This window comes from Schistocerca cancellata, chromosome 1 (assembly GCF_023864275.1).
Source record: "Schistocerca cancellata isolate TAMUIC-IGC-003103 chromosome 1, iqSchCanc2.1, whole genome shotgun sequence".
Classification (NCBI taxonomy): Eukaryota; Metazoa; Arthropoda; class Insecta; order Orthoptera; family Acrididae; genus Schistocerca; species Schistocerca cancellata.
In genome coordinates this window covers 5,485,236-5,508,090 of record NC_064626.1, presented here as the reverse complement: position 1 = coordinate 5,508,090, position 22,855 = coordinate 5,485,236, and positions in this window count along the sequence as shown.

The window sequence follows — 22,855 nt, the reverse complement described above, 5'->3', positions numbered from 1 at the left end:
CGTCCGATTCGAAAATCTTTGACTCACAGCAGAACGGCCATAAGGTGCCCGAGGCAGCAATAGACCCATGGAGACAAGTCGGCTGGAGGACGATGTATTGAATCGGGACGCAATTTGAGTGATCCATCGTCATTACGTGGCCCTGAATGTTACAATTCACTATCAGTTTTTCGTCAGATTCGAAAATCTTTGACTCACAGCAGAACGGCCATAAGGTGCCCGAGGCAGCAATAGACCCATGGAGACAAGTCTGCTGGAGGACGATGTATTGAATCGGGACGCAATTTGAGTGATCCATCGTCATTAGGAGGCCCTGAACGTTACAATTCACTATCAGATTTTCGTCCGATTCGAAAATCTTTGACTCACAGCAGAACGGCCATAAGGTGCCCGAGACAGCAATAGACCCATGGAGACAAGTGGGCTGGAAGACGATGTATTGAATCGGGACGCAAATTGAGTGTTCCATCGTCATTAGGAGGCCCTGAACGTTACAATTCACTATCAGTTTTTCGTCCGATTCGAAAATCTTTGACTCACAGCAGAACGGCCATAAGGTGCCCGAGGCAGCAATAGACCCATGGAGACAAGTCTGCTGGAGGACGACGTATTGAATCGGGACGCAATTTGAGTGATCCATCGTCATTAGGAGGCCCTGAACGTTACAATTCACTATCAGTTTTTCGTCCGATTCGAAAATCTTTGACTCACAGCAGAACGGACATAAGGAGCCCGAGGCAGCAATAGACCCATGGAGACAAGTCTGCTGGAGAACGATGTATTGAATCGGGACGCAATTTGAGTGTTCCATCGTCATTAGGAGGCGCTGAACGTTACAATTCACTATCAGTTCTTCGTCCGATTCGAAAATCTTTGACTCACAGCAGAACGGCCATAAGGTGCCCGAGGCAGCAATAGATCCATGGAGACAAGTCGGCTGGAAGACGATGTATTGAATCGGGACGCAATTTGAGTGATCCATCGTCATTAGGTGGCCCTGAAAGTTACAATTCACTATCAGTTTTTCGTCCGATTCGGAAATCATTGACTCACAGCAGAACGGCCATAAGGTGCTCGAGGCAGCAATAGACCCATGGAGACAAGTCTGCTGGAGGACGATGTATTGAATCGGGACGCAATTTGAGTGTTCCATCGTCATTAGGAGGCCCTGAATGTTACAATTCACTATCAGGTTTTCGTCCGATTCGAAAATCTTTGACTCACAGCAGAACGGCCATAAGGTGCCCGAGGCAGCAATAGACCCATGGAGACAAGTCTGCTGGAGGACGATGTATTGAATCGGGACGCAATTTGAGTGTTACATCGTCATTAGGAGGCCCTGAACGTTACAATTCACTATCAGTTTTTCGTCCGATTCGAAAGTCTTTGACTCACAGCAGAACGGCCATAAGGTGCCCGAGGCAGCAATAGACCCATGCAGACAAGTCTGCTGGAGGACGATGTATTGAATCGAGACGCAATTTGAGTGTTCCATCGTCATTAAGAGGCCTTGAACGTTACAATTCACTATCAGTTTTTCGTCCGATTCGAAAATCTTTGACTCACAGCAGAACGGCCATAAGGTGCCCGAGGCAGCAATAGACCCATGGAGACAAGTCGGCTGGAGGACGATGTATTGAATCGGGACGCAATTTGAGTGATCCATCGTCATTACGTGGCCCTGAATGTTACAATTCACTATCAGTTTTTCGTCAGATTCGAAAATCTTTGACTCACAGCAGAACGGCCATAAGGTGCCCGAGGCAGCAATAGACCCATGGAGACAAGTCGGCTGGAGGACGATGTATTGAATCGGGACGCAATTTGAAAGATCCATCGTCATTAGGAGGCCCTGAACGTTAGAATTCACTATCAGTTTTTCGTCCGATTCGAAAATCTTTGACTCACAGCAGAACGGCCATAAGGTGCCCGAGGCAGCAATAGACCCATGGAGACAAGTGGGCTGGAAGACGATGTATTGAATCGGGACGCAAATTGAGTGTTCCATCGTCATTAGGAGGCCCTGAACGTTACAATTCACTATCAGTTTTTCGTCCGATTCGAAAATCTTTGACTCACTGCAGAACGGCCATAAGGTGCCCGTGGCAGCAATAGACCCATGGGGACAAGTCTGCTGGAGGAGGATGTATTGAATCGGGACGCAATTTGAGTGATCCATCGTCATTAGGTGGCCCTGAACGTTACAATTCACTATCAGTTTTTCGTCCGATTCGAAAGTCTTTGACTCACAGCAGAACGGCCATAAGGTGCCCGAGGCAGCAATAGACCCATGGAGACAAGTCTGCTGGAGGACGATGTATTGAATCGGGACGCAATTTGAGTGTTCCATCGTCATTAGGAGGCCCTGAACGTTACAATTCACTATCAGTTTTTCGTCCGATTCGAAAATCTTTGACTCACAGCAGAACGGCCATAAGGTGCCCGAGGCAGCAATAGACCCATGGAGGCAAGTCGGCTGGAAGACGATGTATTGAATCGGGACGCAATTTGAGTGATCCATCGTCATTAGGTGGCCCTGAAAGTTATAATTCACTATCAGTTTTTCGTCCGATTCGGAAATCTTTGACTCACAGCAGAACGGCCATAAGGTGCTCGAGGCAGCAATAGACCCATGGAGACAAGTCTGCTGGAGGACGATGTATTGAATCGGGACGCAATTTGAGTGATCCATCGTCATTAGGTGGCCCTGAACGTTACAATTCACTATCAGTTTTTCGTCCCATTCGATAATCTAGACTCACAGCATAACGGCCATAAGGTGCCCGAGGCAGCAATAGACCCATGGAGACACGTCGGCTGGAGGACGATGTATTGAATCGGGACGCAATTTGAGTGTTCCATCGTCATTAGGTGGCCCTGAATGTTACAATTAACTATCAGTTTTTCGTCAGATTCGAAAATCTTTGACTCACAGCAGAACGGCCATCGGGTGCCCGAGGCAGCAATAGACCCATGGAGACAAGTCTGCTGGAGGACGATGTATTGAATCGGGACGCAATTTGAGTGATCCATCGTCATTAGGTGGCCCTGAACGTTACAATTCACTATCAGTTTTTCGTCCGATTCGAAAATCTTTGACTCACAGCAGAACGGCCATAAGGTGCCCGAGGCAGCAATAGACCCATGGAGACAAGTCTGCTGGAGGACGATGTATTGAATCGGGACGCAATTTGGGTGATCCATCGTTATTAGGTGGCCCTGAACGTTACAATTCACTATCAGTAATTTCGTCCGATTCGAAAATCTTTGACTCACAGCAGATCGGCCATAAGGTGCCCGAGGCAGCAATAGACCCATGGAGAAAAGTCTGCTGGAGGAGGATGTATTGAATCGGGACGCAATTTGAGTGATCCATCGTCATTAGGTGGCTCTGAACGTTACAATTCACTATCAGTTTTTCGTCCGATTCGAAAATCTATGACTCACAGCAGAACGGCCATAAGGTGCCCGAGGCAGCAATAGACCCATGGAGACAAGTCTGCTGGAGGACGATGTATTGAATCGGGACGCAATTTGAGTGTTCCTCCGTCATTAGGAGGCCCTGAACGTTACAATTCACTATCAGTTTTTCGTCCGATTCGAAAAGCTTTGACTCACAGCAGAACGGCCGTAAGGTGCCCGAGGCAGCAATAGACCCATGGAGACAAGTCTGCTGGAGGACGATGTATTGAATTGGGACGCAATTTGAGTGTTCCATCGTCATTAGGAGGCCCTGAACCTTACAATTCACTATCAGTTTTTCGTCCGATTCGAAAATCTTTGACTCACAGCAGAACGGCCATAAGGTGCCCGAGGCAGCAATAGACCAATGGAGACAAGTCGGCTGGAAGACGATGTATTGAGTCGGGACGCAATTTGAGTGATACATCGTCATTAGGTGGCCCTGAAAGTTACAATTCACTGTCAGTTTTTCGTCCGATTCGAAAATCTTTGACTCACAGCAGAACGGCCATAAAGTGCCCGAGGCAGCAAGTCGGCTGCAGGACGATGTATTGAATAGGGACGCAATTTGAGTGATCCATCGTCATTACGTGGCCCTGAATGTTACAATTCACTATCAGTTTTTCGTCAGATTCCAAAATCTTTGACTCACAGCAGAACGGCCATAAGGTGCCCGAGGCAGCAATAGACCCATGGAGACAAGTCTGCTGGAGGACGATGTATTGAATCGGGACGCAATTTGAGTGATCCATCGTCATTAGGAGGCCCTGAACGTTACAATTCACTATCAGTTTTTCGTCCGATTCGAAAGTCTTTGACTCACAGCAGAACGGCCATAAGGTGCCCGAGGCAGCAATAGACCCATGCAGACAAGTCTGCTGGAGGACGATGTATTGAATCGAGACGCAATTTGAGTGTGCCATCGTCATTAGGAGGCCCTGAACGTTACAATTCACTATCAGTTTTTCGTCCGACTCGAAAATCTTTGACTCACAACAGAACGGCCATAAGGTGCCCGAGGCAGCAATAGACGCATGGAGACAAGTCGGCTGGAGGACGATGTATTGAATCGGGACGCAATTTGAGTGATACATCGTCATTAGGTGGCCCTGAAAGTTACAATTCACTGTCAGTTTTTCGTCCGATTCGAAAATCTTTGACTCACAGCAGAACGGCCATAAAGTGCCCGAGGCAGCAAGTCGGCTGCAGGACGATGTATTGAATAGGGACGCAATTTGAGTGATCCATCGTCATTACGTGGCCCTGAATGTTACAATTCACTATCAGTTTTTCGTCAGATTCCAAAATCTTTGACTCACAGCAGAACGGCCATAAGGTGCCCGAGGCAGCAATAGACCCATGGAGACAAGTCTGCTGGAGGACGATGTATTGAATCGGGACGCAATTTGAGTGATCCATCATCATTAGGTAGCCCTGAACGTTACAATTCACTATCAGTTTTTCGTCCGATTCGGAAATCATTGACTCACAGCAGAACGGCCATAAGGTGCTCGAGGCAGCAATAGACCCATGGAGACAAGTCTGCTGGAGGACGATGTATTGAATCGGGACGCAATTTGAGTGATCCATCGTCATTAGGTGGCCATGAACGTTACAATTCACTATCAGCTTTTCGTCCGATTCGAAAATCTTTGACTCACAACAGAACGGCCATAAGGTGCCCGAGGCAGCAATAGACGCATGGAGACAAGTCGGCTGGAGGACGATGTATTGAATCGGGACGCAATTTGAGTGATCCATCGTCATTACGTGGCCCTGAATGTTACAATTCACTATCAGTTTTTCGTCAGATTCAAAAATCTTTGACTCACAGCAGAACGGCCATAAGGTGCCCGAGGCAGCAATAGACCCATGGAGACAAGTCTGCTGGAGGACGATGTACTGAATCGGGACGCAATTTGAGTGATCCATCGTCATTAGGAGGCCCTGAACGTTACAATTCACTATCAGTTTTTCGTCCGATTCGAAAATCTTTGACTCACAGCAGAACGGACGTAAGGTGCCCGAGGCAGCAATAGACCCATGGAGACAAGTCTGCTGGAGGACGATGTATTGAATCGGGACGCAATTTGAGTGTTCCATCGTCATTAGGAGGCCCTGAACGTTACAATTCACTATCAGTAATTTCGTCCGATTCGAAAATCTTTGACTCACAGCAGAACGGCCATAAGGTGCCCGAGGCAGCAATAGATCCATGGAGACAAGTCGGCTGGAAGACGATGTATTGAATCGGGACGCAGTTTGAGTGATCCATCGTCATTAGGTGGCCCTGAAAGTTACAATTCACTATCAGTTTTTCGTCCGATTCGGAAATCATTGACTCACAGCAGAACGGCCATAAGGTGCACGAGGCAGCAATAGACCCATGGAGACAAGTCTGCTGAAGGACGATGTATTGAATCGGGACGCAATTTGAGTGATCCATCGTCATTAGGTGGCCATGAACGTCACAATTCACTATCAGTTTTTCGTCCGATTCGAAAATCTTTGACTCACAACAGAACGGCCATAAGGTGCCCGAGGCAGCAATAGACCCATGGAGACAAGTCTGCTGGAGGACGATGTATTGAATCGGGACGCAATTTGAGTGTTCCATCGTCATTAGGAGGCCCTGAATGTTACAATTCACTATCAGTTTTTCGTCCGATTCGAAAATCTTTGACTCACAGCAGAACGGCCATAAGGTGCCCGAGGCAGCAATAGACCCATGGAGACAAGTCTGCTGGAGGACGATGTATTGAATCGGGACGCAATTTGAGTGTTACATCGTCATTAGGTGGCCCTGAACGTTACAATTCACTATCAGTTTTTCGTCCGATTCGAAAATCTTTGACTCACAGCAGAACGGCCATAAGGTGCCCGAGGCAGCAATAGACCCATGGAGACAAGTCGGCTGCAGGACGATGTATTGAATAGGGACGCAATTTGAGTGATCCATCGTCATCACGTGGCCCTGAATGTTACAATTCACTATCAGTTTTTCGTCAGATTCGAAAATCTTTGACTCACAGCAGAACGGCCATAAGGTGCCCGAGGCAGCAATAGACCCATGGAGACAAGTCTGCTGGAGGACGATGTATTGAATCGGGACGCAATTTGAGTGATCCATCGTCATTAGGAGGCCCTGAACGTTACAATTCACTATCAGTTTTTCGTCCGATTCGAAAGTCTTTGACTCACAGCAGAACGACCATAAGGTGCCCGAGGCAGCATTAGACCCATGCAGACAAGTCTGCTGGAGGACGATGTATTGAATCGAGACGCAATTTGAGTGTCCCATCGTCATTAGGAGGCCCTGAACGTTATAATTCACCATCAGTTTTTCGTCCGATTCGAAAATCTTTGACTCACAGCAGAACGGCCATAAGGTGCCCGAGGCAGCAATAGACCCATGGAGACAAGTCTGCTGGAGGACGATGTATTGAATCGGGACGCAATTTGAGTGTTCCACCTTCATTAGGAGGTCCTGAACGTTACAATTCACTATCAGCTTTTCGTCCGATTCGAAAATCTTTGACTCACAACAGAACGGCCATAAGGTGCCCGAGGCAGCAATAGACCCATGGAGACGAGTCTGCTGGAGGACGATGTATTGAATCGGGACGCAATTTGAGTGTTCCATCGTCATTAGGAGGCCCTGAATGTTACAATTCACTATCAGTTTTTCGTCCGATTCGAAAATCTTTGCCTCACAGCAGAACGGCCATAATGTGCCCGAGGCAGCAATAGACCCATGGAGACAAGTCTGCTGGATGACGATGTATTGAATCGGGACGCAATTTGAGTGTTCCATCGTCATTAGGAGGCCCTGAACGTTACAATTCACTATCAGTTTTTCGTCCGATTCGAAAATCTTTGACTCACAGCAGAACGGCCATAAGGTGCCCGAGACAGCAATAGACCCATGGAGACAAGACTGCTGGAGGACGATGTATTGAATCGGGACGCAATTTGAGTGTTCCATCGTCATTAGGAGGCCCTGAACGTTACAATTCACTATCAGTTTTTCGTCCGATTCGAAAATCTTTGACTCACAGCAGAACGGCCGTAAGGTGCCCGAGGCAGCAATAGACCCATGGAGACAAGTCGGCTGGAGGACGATGTATTGAATCGGGACGCAATTTGAGTGATCCATCGTCATTACGTGGCCCTGAATGTTACAATTCACTATCAGTTTTTCGTCAGATTCCAAAATCTTTGACTCACAGCAGAACGGCCATAAGGTGCCCGAGGCAGCAATAGACCCATGGAGACAAGTCTGCTGGAGGACGATGTATTGAATCGGGACGCAATTTGAGTGATCCATCGTCATTAGGAGGCCCTGAACGTTACAATTCACTATCAGTTTTTCGTCCGATTCGAAAATCTTTGACTCACAGCAGAACGGACATAAGGTGCCCGAGGCAGCAATAGACCCATGGAGACAAAGCTGCTGGAGGACGATGTATTGAATCGGGACGCAATTTGAGTGTTCCATCGTCATTAGGAGGCCCTGAACGTTACAATTCACTATCAGTTTTTCGTCCGATTCGAAAATCTTAGACTCACAGCAGAACGGCCATAAGGTGCCCGAGGCAGCAATAGATCCATGGAGACAAGTCCGCTGGAAGACGATGTATTGAATCGGGACGCAATTTGAGTGATCCATCGTCATTAGGTGGCCCTGAAAGTTACAATTCACTATCAGTTTTTCGTCCGATTCGGAAATCATTGACTCACAGCAGAACGGCCATAAGGTGCTCGAGGCAGCAATAGACCCATGGAGACAAGTCTGCTGGAGGACGATGTATTGAATCGGGACGCAATTTGAGTGATCCATCGTCATTAGGAGGCCCTGAACGTTACAATTCACTATCAGTTTTTCGTCCGATTCGAAAGTCTTTGACTCACAGCAGAACGGCCATAAGGTGCCCGAGGCAGCAATAGACCCATGCAGACAAGTCTGCTGGAGGACGATGTATTGAATCGAGACGCAATTTGAGTGTTCCATCGTCATTAGGAGGCCCTGAACGTTACAATTCACTATCAGTTTTTCGTCCGATTCGAAAATCTTTGACTCACAGCAGAACGGACATAAGTTGCCCGATTCAGCAATAGACCCATGGAGACAAGTCGGCTGGAGGACGATGTATTGAATCGGGACGCAATTTGAGTGTTCCATCGTCATTAGGAGGCCCTGAACGTTACAATTCACTATCAGTTTTTCGTCCGATTCGAAAATCTTTGACTCACAGCAGAACGGCCATAAGCCGTCCGAGGTAGCAATAGACCCATGGAGACAAGTTGGCTGGAGGACGATGTAATGAATCGGGACGCAATTTGAGTGATCCATCGTCATTAGGTGGCCCTGAACGTTACAATTCACTATCAGTTTTTCGTCCCATTCGATAATCTAGACTCACAGCAGAACGGCCATAAGGTGCCCGAGGCAGCAATAAACCCATGGAGACAAGTCTGCTGGAGGACGATGTATTGAATCGGGACGCAATTTGAGTGTTCCATCGTCATTAGGAGGCCCTGAACGTTACAATTCACTATCAGTTTTTCGTCCGATTCGAAAATCTTTGACTCACAGCAGAACGGCCATTAGGTGCCCGAGGCAGCAATAGACCCATGGAGACAAGTCGGCTGGAAGACGATGTATTGAATCGGGACGCAATTTGAGTGTTCCATCGTCATTAGGAGGCCCTGAATGTTACAATTCACTATCAGTTTTTCGTCCGATTCGAAAATCTTTGACTCACAGCAGAACGGCCATAAGGTGCCCGAGGCAGCAATAGACCCATGGAGACAAGTCTGCTGGAGGACGATGTATTGAATCGGGACGCAATTTGAGTGTTCCATCGTCATTAGGAGGCCCTGAACGTTACAATTCACTATCAGTTTTTCGTCCGATTCGAAAATCTTTGACTCACAGCAGAATGGCCATAAGGTGCCCGAGGCAGCAGTAGACCCATGGAGACAAGTCGGCTGCAGGACGATGTATTGAATCGGGACGCAATTTGAGTGATCCATCGTCATTACGTGGCCCTGAATGTTACAATTCACTGTCAGTTTTTCGTCAGATTCGAAAATCTTTGACTCACAGCAGAACGGCCATAAGGTGCCCGAGGCAGCAATAGACCCATGGAGACAAGTCGGCTGGAAGACGATGTATTGAATCGGGACGCAATTTGAGTGATCCATCGTCATTAGGTGGCCCTGAAAGTTACAATTCACTATCAGTTTTTCGTCCGATTCGAAAATCTTTGACTCTCAGCAGAACGGCAATAAGGTGCCCGAGGCAGCAATAGACCGATGGAGACAAAGATGCTGGAGGACGATGTATTGAATCGGGACGCAATTTGAGTGATCCATCGTCATTACGTGGCCATGAACGTTACAATTCACTATCAGTTTTTCGTCCCATTCGATAATTTACACTCACAGCATAACGGACATGGAGACAAGTCGGCTGGAGGACGATGTATTGAATCGGGACGCAATTTGAGTGTTCCATCGTCATTAGGAGGCCCTGAACGTTACAATTCACTATCAGTTTTTCGTCCGATTCGAAAATCTTTGAGTCACAGCAGAACGGCCAGAAGGTGCCCGAGGCAGCAATAGACCCATGGAGACAAGTCTGCTGGAGGACGATGTATTGAATCGGGACGCAATTTGAGTGATCCATCGTCATTAGGTGGCCATGAACGTCACAATTCACTATCAGTTTTTCGTCCGATTCGAAAATCTTTGACTCACAACAGAACGGCCATAAGGTGCCCGAGATGGAGACAAGTCTGCCGGAGGACGATGAATTGAATCGGGACGCAATTTGAGTGTTCCATCGTCATTAGGATGCCCTGAATGTTACAATTCACTATCAGTTTTTCGTCCGATTCTAAAATCTTTGACTCACAGCAGAACGGCCATAAGGTGCCCGAGGCAGCAATAGACCCATGGAGACAAGTCTGCTGGAGGACGATGTATTGAATCGGGACGCAATTTGAGTGTTACATCGTCATTAGGAGGCCCTGAACGTTACAATTCACTATCAGTTTTTCGTCCGATTCGAAAATCTTTGACTCACAGCAGAACGGCCATAAGGTGCCCGAGGCAGCAATAGACCCATGGAGACAAGTCGGCTGCAGGACGATGTATTGAATAGGGACGCAATTTGAGTGATCCATCGTCATCACGTGGCCCTGAATGTTACAATTCACTATCAGTTTTTCGTCAGATTCGAAAATCTTTGACTGACAGCAGAACGGCCATAAGGTGCCCGAGGCAGCAATAGACCCATGGAGACAATTCTGCTGGAGGACGATGTATTCAATCGGGACGCAATTTGAGTGATCCATCGTCATTAGGAGGCCCTGAACGTTACAATTCACTATCAGTTTTTCGTCCGATTCGAAAGTCTTTGACTCACAGCAGAACGGCCATAAGGTGCCCGAGGCAGCAATAGACCCATGCAGACAAGTCTGCTGGAGGACGATGTATTGAATCGAGACGCAATTTGAGTGTTCCATCGTCATTAGGAGGCCCTGAACGTTACAATTCACTATCAGTTTTTCGTCCGATTCGAAAATCTTTGACTCACAGCAGAACGGCCATTAGGTGCCCGAGGCAGCAATAGACCCATGGAGACAAGTCGGCTGGAAGACGATGTATTGAATCGGGACGCAATTTGAGTGTTCCATCGTCATTAGGAGGCCCTGAATGTTACAATTCACTATCAGTTTTTCGTCCGATTCGAAAATCTTTGACTCACAGCAGAACGGCCATAAGGTGCCCGAGGCAGCAATAGACCCATGGAGACAAGTCTGCTGGAGGACGATGTATTGAATCGGGACGCAATTTGAGTGTCACATCGTCATTAGGAGGCCCTGAACGTTACAATTCACTATCAGTTTTTCGTCCGATTCGAAAATCTTTGACTCACAGCAGAATGGCCATAAGGTGCCCGAGGCAGCAGTAGACCCATGGAGACAAGTCGGCTGCAGGACGATGTATTGAATCGGGACGCAATTTGAGTGATCCATCGTCATTACGTGGCCCTGAATGTTACAATTCACTGTCAGTTTTTCGTCAGATTCGAAAATCTTTGACTCACAGCAGAACGGCCATAAGGTGCCCGAGGCAGCAATAGACCCATGGAGACAAGTCGGCTGGAAGACGATGTATTGAATCGGGACGCAATTTGAGTGATCCATCGTCATTAGGTGGCCCTGAAAGTTACAATTCACTATCAGTTTTTCGTCCGATTCGAAAATCTTTGACTCTCAGCAGAACGGCAATAAGGTGCCCGAGGCAGCAATAGACCGATGGAGACAAAGCTGCTGGAGGACGATGTATTGAATCGGGACGCAATTTGAGTGATCCATCGTCATTACGTGGCCATGAACGTTACAATTCACTATCAGTTTTTCGTCCCATTCGATAATTTACACTCACAGCATAACGGACATGGAGACAAGTCGGCTGGAGGACGCTGTATTGAATCGGGACGCAATTTGAGTGTTCCATCGTCATTAGGAGGCCCTGAACGTTACAATTCACTATCAGTTTTTCGTCCGATTCGAAAATCTTTGACTCACAGCTGAACGGCCAGAAGGTGCCCGAGGCAGCAATAGACCCATGGAGACAAGTCTGCTGGCGGACGATGTATTGAATCGGGACGCAATTTGAGTGATCCATCGTCAGTAGGTGGCCCTGAACGTTACAATTCACTATCAGTTTTTCGTCCGATTCGAAATTCTTTGACTCACAGCAGAACGGCCATAAGGTGCCCGAGGCAGCAATAGACCCATGAAGCCAAGTCTGCTGGAGGACGATGTATTGAATCGGGACGCAATTTGAGTGATCCATCGTCATTAGGAGGCCCTGAATGTTACAAATCACTACCAGTTTTTCGTCCGATTCGAAAATCTTGGACTCACAGCAGAACGGCCATAAGGTGCTCGAGGCAGCAATAGACCCATGGAGACAAGTCGGTTGGAGGAGGATGTATTGAATCGGGACGCAATTTGAGTGATCCATCGTCATTACGTGGCCCTGAATGTTACAATTCACTATCAGTTTTTCGTCAGATTCGAAAATCTTTGACTCACAGCAGAACGGCCATAAGGTGCCCGAGGCAGCAATAGACCCATTGAGACAAGTCTGCTGGAGGACGATGTATTGAATCGGGACGCAATTTGAGTGATCCATCGTCATTACGTGGCCCTGAACGTTACAATTCACTATCAGTTTTTCGTCCGATTCGAAAATCTTTGACTCACAGCAGAACGGCCACAAGCCGTCCGAGGCAGCAATAGACCCATGGAGACAAGTTGGCTGGAGGACGATGTATTGAATCGGGACGCAATTTGAGTGATCCATCGTCATTAGGTGGCCCTGAACGTTACAATTCACTATCAGTTTTTCGTCCCATTCGATAATCTAGACTCACAGCAGAACGGCCATAAGGTGCCCGAGGCAGCAATAGACCCATGGAGTCAAGTCGGCTGGAGGACGATGTATTGAATCGGGACGCAATTTGAGTGTTCCATCGTCATTTGGAGGCCCTGAACGTTACAATTCACTATCAGTTTTTCGTCCGATTCGAAAATCTTTGACTCACAGCAGAACGGCCATAAGGTGCCCGAGGCAGCAATAGATCCATGGAGACAAGTCGGCTGGAGGACGATGTATTGAATCGGGACGCAATTTGAGTGATCCATCGTCATTAGGTGGCCCTGAATGTTACAATTCGCTATCAGTTTTTCGTCCGATTCGAAAATCTTTGACTCACAGCAGTACGGCCATAAGGTGCCCGAGGCAGCAATAGACCCTTGGAGACCAGTCTGCTGGAGGACGATGTATTGAATCGGGACGCAATTTGAGTGATCCATCGTCATTAGGAGGCCCTGAACGTTACAATTCGCTATCAGTTTTTCGTCCGATTCGAAAATCTTTGACTCACAGCAGAACGGCCATAAGGTGCCCGAGGCAGCAATAGACCAGTCTGCTGGAGGACGATGTATTGAATCGGGACGCAATTTGAGTGATCCATCGTCATTAGGTGGCCCTGAACGTTACAATTCACTATCAGTATTTCGTCCCATTCGATAATTTAGACTCACAGCATAACGGACATGGAGACAAGTCGGCCGGAGGACGATGTATTGAATCGGGACGCAATTTGAGTGTTCCATCGTCATTAGGTGGCCCTGAATGTTACAATTCACTATCAGTTTTTCGTCCGATTCGAAAATCTTTGACTCACAGCAGAACGGCCATAAGGTGCCCGAGGCAGCAATAGACCCATGGAGACAAGTCTGCTGGAGGACGATGTATTGAATCGGGACGCAATTTGAGTGATCCATCGTCATTAGATGGCCCTGAACGTTACAATTCACTATCAGTTTTTCGTCCGATTCGAAAATCTTTGACTCACAGCAGAACGGCAATAAGGTGCCCGAGGCAGCAATAGACCGATGGAGACGAGTCTGCTGGAGGACGATGTATTGAATCGGGACGCAATTTGAGTGATCCATCGTCATTAGGTGGCCATGAACGTTACAATTCACTATCAGTTTTTCGTCCCATTCGATAATTTACACTCACAGCATAACGGACATGGAGACAAGTCGGCTGGAGGACGATGTATTGAATCGGGACGCAATTTGAGTGTTCCATCGTCATTAGGAGGCCCTGAAAGTTGCAATTCACTATCAGTTTTTCGTCCGATTCGAAAATCTTTGAGTCACAGCAGAACGGCCAGAAGGTGCCCGAGGCAGCAATAGACCCATGGAGACAAGTCTGCTGGAGGACGATGTATTGAATCGGGACGCAATTTGAGTGATCCATCGTCATTAGGTGGCCCTGAACGTTACAATTCACTATCAGTTTTTCGTCCGATTCGAAAATCTTTGACTCACAGCAGAACGGCCATAAGGTGCCCGAGGCAGCAATAGACCCATGGAGGCAAGTCTGCTGGAGGACGATGTATTGAATCGGGACGCAATTTGAGTGATCCATCGTCATTACGTGGCCCTGAACGTTACAATTCACTATCAGTTTTTCGTCCGATTCGAAAATCTTTGACTCACAGCAGAAAGGCCATAAGCCGTCCGAGGCAGCAATAGACCCATGGAGACAAGTTGGCTGGAGGACGATGTATTGAATCGGGACGCAATTTGAGTGATCCATCGTCATTAGGTGGCCCTGAACGTTACAATTCACTATCTGTTTTTCGTCCCATTCGATAATCTAGACTCACAGCAGAACGGCCATAAGGTGCCCGAGGCAGCAATAGACCCATGGAGTCAAGTCGGCTGGAGGACGATGTATTGAATCGGGACGCAATTTGAGTGTTCCATCGTCATTTGGAGGCCCTGAACGTTACAATTCACTATCAGTTTTTCGTCCGATTCGAAAATCTTTGACTCACAGCAGAACGGCCATAAGGTGCCCGAGGCAGCAATAGATCCATGGAGACAAGTCTGCTGGAGGACGATGTATTGAATCGGGACGCAATTTGAGTGATCCATCGTCATTACGTGGCCCTGAATGTTACAATTCACTATCAGTTTTTCGTCCCATTCGATAATTTAGACTCACAGCATAACGGCCATGGAGACAAGTCGGCTGGAGGACGATGTATTGAATCGGGACGCAATTTGAGTGTTCCATCGTCATTAGGTGGCCCTGAATGTTACAATTCGCTATCAGTTTTTCGTCCGATTCGAAAATCTTTGACTCACAGCAGAACGGCCATAAGGTGCCCGAGGCAGCAATAGACCCTTGGAGACAAGTCTGCTGGAGGACGATGTATTGAATCGGGACGCAATTTGAGTGATCCATCGTCATTAGGAGGCCCTGAACGTTACAATTCACTTTCAGTTTTTCGTCCGATTCGAAAATCTTTGACTCACAGCAGAACGGCCATAAGGTGCCCGAGGCGGCAATAGACCCATGGAGACAAGTCTGCTGGAGGACGATGTATTGAATCGGGACGCAATTTGAGTGTTCCATCGTCATTAGGAGGCCCAGAACGTTACAATTCACTATCAGTTTTTCGTCCGATTCGAAAATCTTTGACTCACAGCAGAACGGCCATAAGGTGTCCGAGGCAGCTATAGACCCATGGAGACAAGTCTGCTGGAGGACGATGTATTGAATCGGGACGCAATTTGAGTGATCCATCGTCATTAGGTGGCCCTGAACGTTACAATTCACTATCAGTATTTCGTCCCATTCGATAATTTAGACTCACAGCATAACGGACTTGGAGACAAGTCGGCCGGAGGACGATGTATTGAATCGGGACGCAATTTGAGTGTTCCATCGTCATTAGGTGGCCCTGAATGTTACAATTCACTATCAGTTTTTCGTCCGATTCGAAAATCTTTGACTCACAGCAGAACGGCCATAAGGTGCCCGAGGCAGCAATAGACCCATGGAGACAAGTCTGCTGGAGGACGATGTATTGAATCGGGACGCAATTTGAGTGATCCATCGTCATTAGATGGCCCTGAACGTTACAATTCACTATCAGTTTTTCGTCCGATTCGAAAATCTTTGACTCACAGCAGAACGGCCATAAGGTGCCCGAGCAGGCAATAGACCCATGGAGACAAGTCTGCTGGAGGACGATGTATTGAATCGGGACGCAATTTGAGTGTTCCATCGTCATTAGGTGGCCCTGAAAGTTACAATTCACTATCAGTTTTTCGTCCGATTCGAAAATCTTTGACTCACAGCAGAACGGCAATAAGGTGCCCGAGGCAGCAAAAGACCGATGGAGACGAGTCTGCTGGAGGACGATGTATTGAATCGGGACGCAATTTGAGTGATCCATCGTCATTAGGTGGCCATGAACGTTACAATTCACTATCAGTTTTTCGTCCCATTCGATAATTTACACTCACAGCATAACGGACATGGAGACAAGTCGGCTGGAGGACGATGTATTGAATCGGGACGCAATTTGAGTGATCCATCGTCATTAGGTGGCCCTGAACGTTACAATTCACTATCAGTTTTTCGTCCGATTCGAAAATCTTTGACTCACAGCAGAACGGCCATAAGGTGCCCTAGGCAGCAATAGACCCATGGAGACAAGTCTGCTGGAGGACGATGTATTGAATCGGGACGCAATTTGAGTGATCCATCGTCATTAGGTGGCCCTGAAAGTTACAATTCACTATCAGTTTTTCGTCCGATTCGAAAATCTTTGACTCACAGCAGAACGGCCATAAGCCGTCCGAGGCAGCAATAGACCCATGGAGACAAGTTGGCTGGAGGACGATGTATTGAATCATGACGCAATTTGAGTGATCCATCGTCATTAGGTGGCCCTGAACGTTACAATTCACTATCAGTTTTTCGTCCCATTCGATAATCTAGACTCACAGCAGAACGGCCATAAGGTGCCCGAGGCAGCAATAGACCCATGGAGTCAAGTCGGCTGGAGGACGATGTATTGAATCGGGACGCAATTTGAGTGTTCCATCGTCATTTGGAGGCCCTGAACGTTACAATTCACTATCAGTTTTTCGTCCGATTCGAAAATCTTTGACTCACAGCAGAACGGCCATAAGGTGCCCGAGGCAGCAATAGATCCATGGAGACAAGTCGGCTGGAGGACGATGTATTGAATCGGGACGCAATTTGAGTGATCCATCGTCATTACGTGGCCCTGAATGTTACAATTCACTATCAGTTTTTCGTCCCATTCGATAATTTAGACTCACAGCATAACGGCCATGGAGACAAGTCGCCTGGAGGACGATGTATTGAATCGGGACGCAATTTGAGTGTTCCATCGTCATTAGGTGGCCCTGAATGTTACAATTCACTATCAGTTTTTCGTCCGATTCGAAAATCTTTGACTCACAGCAGAACGGCCATAAGGTGCCCGAGGCAGCAATAGACCCTTGGAGACAAGTCTGCTGGAGGACGATGTATTGAATCGGGACGCAATTTGAGTGATCCATCGTCATTAGGAGGCCCTGAACGTTACAATTCACTTTCAGTTTTTCGTCCGATTCGAAAATCTTTGACTCACAGCAGAACGGCCATAAGGTGCCCGAGGCGGCAATAGACCCATGGAGACAAGTCTGCTGGAGGACGATGTATTGAATCGGGACGCAATTTGAGTGTTCCATCGTCATTAGGAGGCCCAGAACGTTACAATTCACTATCAGTTTTTCGTCCGATTCGAAAATCTTTGACTCACAGCAGAACGGCCATAAGGTGTCCGAGGCAGCTATAGACCCATGGAGACAAGTCTGCTGGAGGACGATGTATTGAATCGGGACGCAATTTGAGTGATCCATCGTCATTAGGTGGCCCTGAACGTTACAATTCACTATCAGTATTTCGTCCCATTCGATAATTTAGACTCACAGCATAACGGACATGGAGACAAGTCGGCCGGAGGACGATGTATTGAATCGGGACGCAATTTGAGTGTTCCATCGTCATTAGGTGGCCCTGAATGTTACAATTCACTATCAGTTTTTCGTCCGATTCGAAAATCTTTGACTCACAGCAGAACGGCCATAAGGTGCCCGAGGCAGCAATAGACCCATGGAGACAAGTCTGCTGGAGGACGATGTATTGAATCGGGACGCAATTTGAGTGATCCTTCGTCATTAGATGGCCCTGAACGTTACAATTCACTATCAGTTTTTCGTCCGATTCGAAAATCTTTGACTCACAGCAGAACGGCCATAAGGTGCCCGAGCAGGCAATAGACCCATGGAGACACGTCTGCTGGAGGACGATGTATTGAATCGGGACGCAATATGAGTGTTCCATCGTCATTAGGTGGCCCTGAAAGTTACAATTCACTATCAGTTTTTCGTCCGATTCGAAAATCTTTGACTCACAGCAGAACGGCCATAAGGTGTCCGAGGCAGATATAGACCCATGGAGACAAACCTGCTGGAGGACGATGTATTGAATCGGGACGCAATTTGAGTGATCCATCGTCATTAGGAGGCCCTGAACGTTACAATTCACTATCAGTTTTTCGTCCCATTCGATAATTTAGACTCACGGCATAACGGACATGGAGACAAGTCGGCTGGAGGACGATGTATTCAATCGGGACGCAATTTGAGTGTTCCATCGTCATTAGGTGGCCCTGAATGTTAAAATTCACTATCAGTTTTTCGTCAGATTCGAAAATCTTTGACTCACAGCAGAACGGCCATAAGGTGCCTGAGGCAGCAATAGACCCTTGGAGACAAGTCTGCTGGAGGACGATGTATTGAATCGGGACGCAATTTGAGTGATCCATCGTCATTAGGTGGCCCTGATCGTTACAATTCACTATCAGTTTTTCGTCCGATTCGAAAATCTTTGACTCACAGCAGAACGGCCATAAGGTGCCCCAGCAGGCAATAGACCCATGGAGACAAGTCTGCTGGAGGACGATGTATTGAATCGGGACGCAATTTGAGTGTTCCATCGTCATTAGGCGGCCTTGAACGTTACAATTCACTATCAGTTTTTCGTCCGATTCGAAAATCTTTGACTCACAGCAGAACGGCCATAAGGTGCCAGAGGCAGCAATAGACCCATGAAGACAAGTCTGCTGGAGGACGATGTATTGAATCGGGACGCAATTTGAGTGATCCATCGTCATTAGGAGGCCCTGAACGTTACAATTCACTATCAGTTTTTCGTCCGTTTGAAAATCTATGACTCACAGCAGAACGGCCATAAGGTGCCCGAAGCAGCAATAGACCCATGGAGACAAGTCGGCTGGAGGACGATAAATTGGATCGGGACGCAATTTGAGTGATCCATCGTCATTACGTGGCCCTGAATGTTACAATTCACTATCAGTTTTTCGTCAGATTCGAAAATCTTTGACTCACAGCAGAACGGCCATAAGGTGCCCGAGGCAGCAATAGACCCATGGAGACAAGTCTACTGGAGGACGATGTATTGAATCGGGACGCAATTTGAGTGATCCATCGTCATTAGGTGGCCCTGAACGTTACAATTGACTATCAGTTTTTCGTCCGATTCGAAAATCTTTGACTCACAGCAGAACGGCCATAAGGTGCCCGAGCAGGCAATAGACCCATGGAGACAAGTCTGCTGAAGGACGATGTATTGAATCGGAACGCAATTTGAGTGTTCCATCGAGATTAGGAGGCCCTGAACGTTACAATTCACTATCAGTTTTTCGTCCGATTCGAAAATCTTCGACACAGCAGAACGGCCATATATTGCCCCAGGCAGCAATAGACCCATGGAGACAAGTCGGCTGGAGGACGATGTACTGAATCGGGACGCAATTTGAGTGATACATCGTCATTAGGTGGCCCTGAACGTTACAATTCACTATCAGTTTTTCGTCCGATTCGAAAGTCTTTGACTCACAGCAGAACGGCCATAAGGTGCCCGAGGCCGCAATAGACCTATGGAGACAAGTCGGCTGGAAGACGATGTATTGAATCGGGACGCAATTTGAGTGATCCATCGTCATTAGGTGGCCCTGAATGTTACAATTCACTATCAGTTTTTCGTCCGATTCGAAAATCTTTGACTCACAGCAGAACGGCCATAAGGTGCCCGAGGCAGCAATAGACCCATGGAGACAAGTCTGCTGGAGGACGATGTATTGAATCGGGACGCAATTTGAGTGATCCATCGTCATTAGATGGCCCTGAACGTTACAATTCACTATCAGTTTTTCGTCCGATTCGAAAATCTTTGACTCACAGCAGAACGGCCATAAGGTGCCCGAGCAGGCAATAGACCCATGGAGACAAGTCTGCTGGAGGACGATGTATTGAATCGGGACGCAATTTGAGTGTTCCATCGTCATTAAGTGGCCCTGAAAGTTACAATTCACTATCAGTTTTTCGTCCGATTCGAAAATCTTTGACTCACAGCAGAACGGCCATAAGGTGTCCGAGGCAGATATAGACCCATGGAGACAAACCTGCTGGAGGACGATGTATTGAATCGGGACGCAATTTGAGTGATCCATCGTCATTAGGAGGCCCTGAACGTTACAATTCACTATCAGTTTTTCGTCCCATTCGATAATTTAGACTCACAGCATAACGGACATGGAGACAAGTCGGCTGGAGGACGATGTATTCAATCGGGACGCAATTTGAGTGTTCCATCGTCATTAGGTGGCCCTGAATGTTAAAATTCACTATTAGTTTTTCGTCAGATTCGAAAATCTTTGACTCACAGCAGAACGGCCATAAGGTGCCTGAGGCAGCAATAGACCCATGGAGACAAGTCTGCTGGAGGACGATGTATTGAATCGGGACGCAATTTGAGTGATCCATCGTCATTAGGTGGCCCTGAACGTTACAATTCACTATCAGTTTTTCGTGAGATTCGAAAATCTTTGACTCACAGCAGAACGGCCATAAGGTGCCCCAGCAGGCAATAGACCCATGGAGACAAGTCTGCTGGAGGACGATGTATTGAATCGGGACGCAATTTGAGTGTTCCATCGTCATTAGGCGGCCTTGAACGTTACAATTCACTATCAGTTTTTCGTCCGATTCGAAAATCTTTGACTCACAGCAGAACGGCCATAAGGTGCCAGAGGCAGCAATAGACCCATGAAGACAAGTCTGCTGGAGGACGATGTATTGAATCGGGACGCAATTTGAGTGATCCATCGTCATTAGGAGGCCCTGAACGTTACAATTCACTATCAGTTTTTCGTCCGTTCGAAAATCTTTGACTCACAGCAGAACGGCCATAAGGTGCCCGAAGCAGCAATAGACCCATGGAGACAAGTCGGCTGGAGGACGATGAATTGGATCGGGACGCAATTTGAGTGATCCATCGTCATTACGTGGCCCTGAATGTTACAATTCACTATCAGTTTTTCGTCAGATTCGAAAATCTTTGACTCACAGCAGAACGGCCATAAGGTGCCCGAGCAGGCAATAGACCCATGGAGACAAGTCTGCTGAAGGACGATGTATTGAATCGGAACGCAATTTGAGTGTTCCATCGAGATTAAAAGGCCCTGAACGTTACAATTCACTATCAGTTTTTCGTCCGATTCGAAAATCTTCGACACAGCAGAACGGCCATATATTGCCCCAGGCAGCAATAGACCCATGGAGACAAGTCGGCTGGAGGACGATGTACTGAATCGGGACGCAATTTGAGTGATACATCGTCATTAGGTGGCCCTGAACGTTACAATTCACTATCAGTTTTTCGTCCGATTCGAAAGTCTTTGACTCACAGCAGAACGGCCATAAGGTGCCCGAGGCAGCCATAGACCCATGGAGACAAGTCTGCTGGAGGACGATGTATTGAATCGGGACGCAATTTGAGTGATCCATCGTCATTAGGTGGCCCTGAACGTTACAATTCACTATCAGTTTTTCGTCCCATTCGATAATTTAGACTCACAGCATAACGGCCATGGAGACAAGTGGGCTGGAGGACGATGTATTGAATCGGGACGCAATTTGAGTGTTACATCGTCATTAGGTGGCCCTGAATGTTATAATTCACTATCAGTTTTTCGTCCCATTCGATAATCTAGACTCACAGCAGAACGGCCATAAGGTGCCCGAGGCAGCAATAGACCCATGGAGTCAAGTCGGCTGGAGGACGATGTATTGAATCGGGACGGAATTTGTGTGGTTCATCGGCATTAGGTGGCTATGAATGTTACAATTAACTATCAGATTTTCGTCCGATTCGAAAATCTTTGACTCACAGCATAACGGCCATAAGGTGCCCGCGGCAGCAATAGACGCATGGAGACAAGTCTGCTGGAGGACGATGTTTTGAATCGGGACGCAATTTGAGTGATCCATCGTCATTAGGTGGCCCTGAACGTTACAATTCACTATCAGTTTTTCGTCCGATTCGAAAATCTTTGACTCACAGCAGAACGGCCATAAGGTGCCCGAGGCAGCAATAGAGCCATGGAGACAAGTCGGCTGGAGGACGATGTATTGAATCGGGACGCAATTTGAGTGATCCATCGTCATTAGGTGGCCCTGAACGTTACAATTCACTATCAGTTTTTCGTCCGATTCGAAAATCTTTGAGTCACAGCTGAACGACCAGAAGGTGCCCGAGGCAGCAATAGACCCATGGAGACAAGTCTGCTGGAGGACGATGTATTGAATCGGGACGCAATTTGAGTGATCCATCGTCATTAGGTGGCCCTGAACGTTACACTTCACTATCAGTTTTTCGTCCCATTCGATAATTTAGACTCACAGCATAACGGCCATGGAGACAAGTCGGCTCTAGGTCGATGTATTGAATCGGGACGCAATTTGAGTGATCCATCGTCATTAGGAGGCCCTGAACGTTACAATTCACTATCAGTTTTTCGTCCGATTCGAAAAACTTTGACTCACAGCAGAACGGCCATAAG